This window comes from Lytechinus pictus, chromosome 5 (genome assembly GCF_037042905.1).
Source record: "Lytechinus pictus isolate F3 Inbred chromosome 5, Lp3.0, whole genome shotgun sequence".
NCBI classification, from domain to species: Eukaryota; Metazoa; Echinodermata; class Echinoidea; order Temnopleuroida; family Toxopneustidae; genus Lytechinus; species Lytechinus pictus.
The window spans coordinates 23,103,785-23,111,112 of NC_087249.1; the positions used below are offsets into that span (position 1 = coordinate 23,103,785).

Consider the following 7,328-nt stretch of genomic DNA (forward strand, 5'->3'; position numbering starts at 1 on the left):
AATATTGTATAATTCAAACAATAAAAAAAGAAATAGTGAGTGAGGGACATCATCGACTCTCTCATTTGCATGTCACTGGGTTGTGCATATCACTATTTTGTGAAAAATAAGTGAAACTTTAAAATGTCATTACTTTCTTATTTTACATCCGATTTTGATGAAATTTTCAGCGTTATGTTAGTTTGATTTTTCTCTATTTATTGAAATCAACATTTCTCTGGGGTAGACTTGGCCTTTAATCTACATTTACACAATAAATGGAGAAGTAGATAAAGTAAAAAGTCAGCAGCCATTCAATATTACTATTCATACTCATACTCTATTTATTCAAATAAAAAAAATTTCTGGGGTGTACTTGAACTTTAATAAATATTTCCATGATTTCCAATGATTTCTGTTATCATGAATGAACTCGCAGTGATGCAATTTTTTTCTCCTCTTCCACCCTCCTCTTCTTTTTCTTCTTCATCATCTTCTTCTTTTCCTCCCTCTTCTTTGTCGTCTTCTTTTCTACTTATTTTTCATTTCTATTATTATGACCTATCATCATTAACACTATAATAATTTTATGATAACAATCATAAAAAGATATCCACAATGTCAATATAATGATTATCTTTGAAAAATGAAAATTAGTACTAATGTTAATTTTACTAAGGGTTTTGTGAATACTTCAGTGAAGTCATATAGTTCCCTTGCCAGGTGCAACCAGGTCCATGACGTCATGTCTTCAATAGTCTTGACTCTTGAACAATCTGAAATAAGAAGAATCAATGCAAACAACTTTAGCAACTCAACTTGATAATAACAGCGTTCACATACATGTACATGTCTCTGAAAGATTATGAAAGAGCCTTTTGAGATTGCAATCACAGGTTTAAATAAAAAAATAAAAAAATAATGTGAAATAAAAAATGGGTTAATAGTCTCCGAATATTACATTTGATACGCTTATATTGTAGTCAGAATATTTTCATTTCAATCAAATCATTGGAGAAAATGTTCATGTGTGGTGTTACTGAAGGAGGGCAAGGGTGCAGGGTAGGCGACTCACCTCTAGTAATGGGGGAAGTATATAAGAGAACTTCAAAAGAGGGGAAGAACAAGGAATGGGGGGGAAAATACAAGAACACAAAATTGAGGTCAAGGTCATGTTTAAGTTACCAACTTCCCACCTGTCCTTTCTACTACTACCACTATCTTATTCTTGAATGCACTTATATTGTGCTTAAGCTTATAAGCTCAAATTGTTTGTCTCTGTTGAGAATCTAATAAAAAAATATAAATCAACTGAATCTGAATCTCTTGCAAAAGTAAAGTGGAAAATAATTGTTACAATAGTATGGATCCAATAGTCTACCTAGATTTTGTTTTCATTTTGAAGAGTTACATTGTTCTTGCTCTTACATATTTTTGAGAATGCATTCCATAATTATATTGTCATTGATTTAAATATTAAGAGGGCTCAGTTCTCAATTGAAACTTGACTTTCTATAAAAATTCACGAGATTGATATCCATTTTTGTGAGTAAATTTAAGATGAATTTATTACAAGATGTGGATGATTGTAAAAAGAGATTCATATTTGAAAATTGATATAACAGTACATCACATTTACAAAACTCTTCAGAGTAAAAATGAATAAAAAATAAATATTTCCAAACAGTATACTTGTATTTACAAGTAGAATGTTCAATAAACCCAACTTTATATAAAAACTTACCTTCATACTAGCTTGACCCCCTAATCCAAAGAGAGATTTCTTGTTCAATGGCACACAGTGGCAGAGTGTCTGGACTTCCATCTCCTTTCAGTTGCTGTCCCCTCTCTCTTTCTACCTCTTCTCACCATTTGTGTGGTTCACCTGTTAGAAAAGTGAATACCAAATTTTTCATAGTAACAGAAGAGAATGAATTCATATTTGCAATTTGTATAAACAACAACTGAAGTCCCTTCTTTAAAAAAAAATAGTTTTATCATTACAGATTTTGTTAAATATATTTGACAGGGGTGTTGGTACAGTTTTTACTGGCTATTATCAGAACTGTGTAAAAATGAATTATATCCATGAGTGCATTGTAAATACACATCAAAGGCAAATAAGGTCTAGTCATTCAACCTTGAAATTGTTTGATGAACACACTAAAAATCGGGGTTCAAATTTGAACCTTAGGGGTTGATACAATAAGGGGTGCTAATTAGAGCAATTATGCTCATGTATGCACTTTTATGGGTGTAGCATAAGCTATGTTAAGCACCATATAGGGCACAGATTTGAACCATGTAATAACGGTTTTAAAAATTTAAAATTTTTTAATGTTTAAGTATTATGCACCTTAAAACGTAAAATGTTGCCCCTCTTATAGTTTAAACAAACATTTCTGGGTGCGAACAATAAGAAAAAGGTCAATTTTGCACCTTTTATCACTTAGGGTGCAATATTACAAGGAGAGTACAAGTGTTTCATTTAGGCTTCACATTTTTTTTTTAATGTTAGAAAAACATATTAGAAAAATGATTAACACACGCAATATATGAATTCTTCTAATAAATATAGGTTTTGATAAATAAGAAAATGTAGGCCCTATAATTCTATTATTTATACAAAAATTAGGGATTTTCTTTACTTCAAATTGCCAAGGTTTTTTTTTTTAGAAGCACCCCTTTAATAATTGATCTTAAAAAATCCTCTTTACAATAAATAGGTAAAAGGAACAAAATATAGTATGAGAAATTCTTGATAACAATCACCAAGAGAATTTCAATTATCACGGTTATTTTTATCCACAGATCAGAAACCAAATCCTGTAGTTACCGGTACCGGGTAATGGAAATGCCTTTTCTCCAAGCATATTATTTGTGCACTGGTTTGGAAATTAATAGAAAAGGCATTTGATAAGGTTTTTAACCTGTAAAACAAATCAAAGAACTAAAATGTGCGCTTTATCCTCACAAGTATATTAAACTTATCAAACAGATAGCTTGTCTACAGGGCAGCGACCAGCTCTCAGAGAATATATTCAAATCAGAAAACACAAAGGATACATAGATCCATTTTTTGTTGACTGCATGTTCAACTTATTGATTTTGTTAATAAATTGGAAGAGTCTAAAATATCCATCAAAGATGTACTTTAATATCTATATTAGATATTAACATACAATGTAGTCATCAGTCTCATCAGACAATTTTTTCGTGAAGTTACATGTCTTTTCAGTTCAGTGTTAAACTTAATTAGTTTAGTGTGTAATTCTTTTTTTTTCTATTTCCCCCCTTCTTTCCCTTTTTGTTCAGTAGTCTCTAGTCTTTGTTAACACAGAGGGTGACCCAGGATTTTCTAAATGATTTTATCGCCTTTATTACACACCAATCACTTCGGGTTTTTGTTTTCTTAATGGAGAGGGACCCCCCCAAAAAAAAGAAAATAAATAAATAGATTAAAAAATGTAAAGACAGTTTCAATTTTGGTCCCTAAAATAGACAAATAAATTACAAAATACAAGCTCGCTCGTTCTGCCTGAGCTAGATCTATTCTACATCTCTTGTATTGCTATTGAAAGTACTACTACTAGATTAGGTCCCGAATTAGGTCTCGATTTTGATCTATAATAATAGCATGAATGGAGGGGCCCAAGCCAGACCCAGTCCAGGGGCAGGGCTGCACTACCTCATTCCCTGGCCAGGACCAAGGCCCAAACCAGGGTAGGCCTAGATCTAGTAAAGTAGTATTAGTAATACAATGGTAGGGCCAGCTCAGCTAACCAAGACAAATTTAACTTAGTTAGAATTTCTTAGATCTAGTTTTAGACCTGGGACTGGGAGGTCTAGTCTAAGTCTAACTTAGACCCTAGATAGAAAACTAGATCAGAATAGATCTACTGACTACTGTAAATCTAGACTAGAACTTAAAAGGGGCCAATCTAGTATAGCTTGGGCCTGGCCCTGCCTACCTCAGACGAGACTAGTATAGGCTCCAACACTTCACTACCGCTAGCCGCTACCCCCTGCTCCACCTATCCGAGTGGATCGTAGCGGTAGTGAAGTGTAGTGGAGCCTATACAAACCGGCGCTTGAGGTAGGCCATGCCTAGACTCTATCCTAATTTTTTCCTAACATATGCTCATATCATAACCTAACTTAATTATTAGGCCTGGGCTAGGCCCTAACTTAGACTAGTTAACTTTAGGGCCAGGCCCTAGCCTAGGAAGTGACTCTAGCTCTAGTCTAGGGCCTGGCTCTGACGGTCAGTGACCGAGAGACAGAGCTGAATAGACTCTAGGCCAGGCCCCAACTAGTAGAGGGTCTAGTGACAAGTCTAGTCTTATCTAGGCCTAGCTAGATCCAACTTGTTAACGTTAGAATTTAGACTCTAGAACTAGAAACACTACACTGACTTTTAGATTAATGTTAACTTAAGAATTTTCCAGAAGGGGGGGCCCGGGGTGCTCTAAAAAAAACCTTAAAATCAATGTCCAATGTCGTGAAGATTAATAAAATTGTTTTCTGTCGGTGTTCATTCCAAGCATTATTCATGTTCATCCGACACCGGAACCTTAAAAATCAATGTCCAATGTCGTGAAGATTAAAACTGTTTTCTGACGGTGTGGATTCCATGCATTATGTGTCTGTGTCAGACGCCGGAACCTCCGGCTAGCACTACCGGCGTTGTACTGCTAAAAGCACCGGAGTATATTCCAAGCAATCATTGCATAAGTTGACGGCGATAATATTTCCTTTAAAAGATCACTTCATACTTCAAAACTTTGAACTTGGGTCAGAACGTGAGATATATTTATTATCTATGATATATAACAATGAAAATTTGATACATACCAAAATATGCCTCTTTCCCGTCAAAATGGGAAGCCGAAGACCCTTTTTCGCAAGGACTTGCTGCAGCTGAAAAATGACACCTTTTGCCAAGTTTATGTCAACAGGCTCGTTCGTGACTATTCAGTTTATGTAATGATGATTAATTCACGTCATAAGCTAAAACAATACATAAATATTTTTATGCAACGAAATTTATGTCAACGGCATAAGCTATGCATGATTTTATGTCATGATCAAAATTTATGTCATTATTACATAAATTTTTATGCAACAGGGCCCTGATATCATCTTTCAAATGGCATTCTTAGTGTTATGATACACTCTTCAATAAAACTGCAAAAATAAACGCAGAAAAATCCCCCAATATAAATACTTAGTCCTAGCTAGATATACTCATTTCAAATTTCATTGCATACACAATGCAAGTAATGGCAAAAATCTTCTAAAACTTAATATTGGCTATAAAGAGTCAACATTTGCATTCAACCTCTGCCTTACTTTATCATGGGTCGTATTTTTAGTTACAAATTGATGATGGCAAGGCAGTGTATCTTCCTTGTTATACCTTCATCTATAAAGCCCATCATTTGTCAGGGGTTTGTTTGGATAATCTTTGTGATCAGGGAAAGAACAGAATCTAGAGACTTGTTCAGGGGTTGGCGGCTGTCGGGAAGCATTTTATGATTCTTGTTTGTTCTGTCGAGATGTAGGTTTTCTTGTTTTTCCTCCAAACGAACCTTATGTATCTAGAGAATGACGAGGTTTAAGAATGTAGAGTGTACTGATGTTTGTGGTATTTTTCATAGTTCAAGCAGATTGCAGGATCGGTGGAAGAAACCATTACACTTTGTTTTTGTCAGTTTTAAATATGGATATACTTAGCCGTGGATATACTATCATTGTTTTTAGTAATGCATGATATTAGTACAAATAAAAAATATTAGTAGAAATAAAAGTAATGCATGAAATGTAAAGAAAATGTTAGTTGTCTTGTCTTCACTTTGTTGCCCACTATCATAAAAGTTGATTATTAACTTTATTTATCAAAACTTACATTATCTGACAATTTGAAGGGTTTCCTAGGAGAATTGATCTTGTAGAAATTGAATTTTTAAGTAATTTCATGGCCAGATAGCATATACAGATGAACACATATTGTTTATCCCATAGAAATTGCATTTCTCCCATCTCGCTTTATACTTCTGACATCCAGCATGTATCCATTCTCACTATCGAGGGATATGTCTGAAATTCCACCCCCTCCATTTAGCCCCCCACCCACCCTGGCTTTGCTAATCTTTCCCAATGTGGTTTATGCGCGTCTTCCAAGCTGTAACGTATGTATCTGGAATATTGAACGCCTAAGGACCCATTTCACTTGTCTGTAGGTAATTGAATTTAAAATCAATAAAGGCATATATTATATGAGGCCATAGGACCCGTCTTGAATCTATACATTAGAATGGACAATATTCCACATGAGAGGAAGAGAGAGGATTCAGGAGAAGAGTGCAAAGTGAGATGGATTTCGATTTTAGGATGTGGGTTAGTTGTTAGGACTAATGCAGAGTGGACCTACAGCATAGATTTCACCGTGGGCTACAAACAACTTTTATCATAGATTTCAAAGACAAGGACGGTGTGCAAATGGGCCATGCATTTGGTACTTTCTTTAACCACTCAAACATTTACTTGCATCCAAATTATTCCATAGGACCCCATCTTACGAAAGAGTTATGATTGATTCAAGTCCACTGTGGTATTGATATCATTCTCAACTACATGTATATACTTTATACTGGATGGCAGTTGAAATCATTATCTAATTTTGATGTTTTGATTACGATTCCCCAGAAGTATTCAAATGATGAATCCATCACTGTGAATTGTCATGCAATAACCAATTCTCTGACCAATGATTGAAAAGAATTAGATATTTGCAGAGTGGGGAACACCTAATTTTTGCAATGCTGTGTTTGTGTCGTTGCTGGGGGAAAAAAAAGATTTGGCAATATCCATGACTCGATCAGTTCATGTCTTTCTTTTTGTATTTTTTGGAAATATGTTTTTGTCAAGGAATTGGGTAATATGGATTGTTTTTATACCATGGGCATTTTGAAAAGTTTCTTACATTGACCTTTACTTTCATCCCAGCCTGTGGCTCTCTACAACCATGAATTGGTGTAATGACGTGAGTCGCATGCAAGATGCCCATAAAACCCTGGCCTAAGTAGTCTTTACCCTCCAAATGGGCCTTGATTGTGTATGCTCTAATGCCGTACTACGCCAAATAACCTGATGAGATTGTAACACGATGCCTTCATCCCATCATCATCTTCTTGTCTGGGCCTTGGAGTTGACTCTCTCCGGTGAAAAAACATCCGTAGGCAAACATGGCGTAAACCGGGCAGGAAGGTTCGATGGAGGATGGCAAGAGCACATCCTTCAGAGTCAATCGTCAACATCTTTTCTCGTCTGTTGTGACCCTCTGGAGT

The 7,328-nt window shown here is 35.2% G+C and overlaps 1 long non-coding RNA gene across 1 annotated transcript; it reads right to left on the minus strand.

Moving 5' to 3' along the window:
• Nucleotides 1-455: 455 nt before the first annotated feature.
• Nucleotides 456-4,930, minus strand: LOC135154263 (uncharacterized). Its single transcript, XR_010293698.1, has 3 exons — nucleotides 4,834-4,930; nucleotides 1,724-1,864; nucleotides 456-755 (listed from the first exon to the last, which is right to left on the minus strand). It is a non-coding gene; the product is annotated as an uncharacterized LOC135154263 (long non-coding RNA).
• Between the last annotated feature and the right edge of the window lie 2,398 nt (nucleotides 4,931-7,328).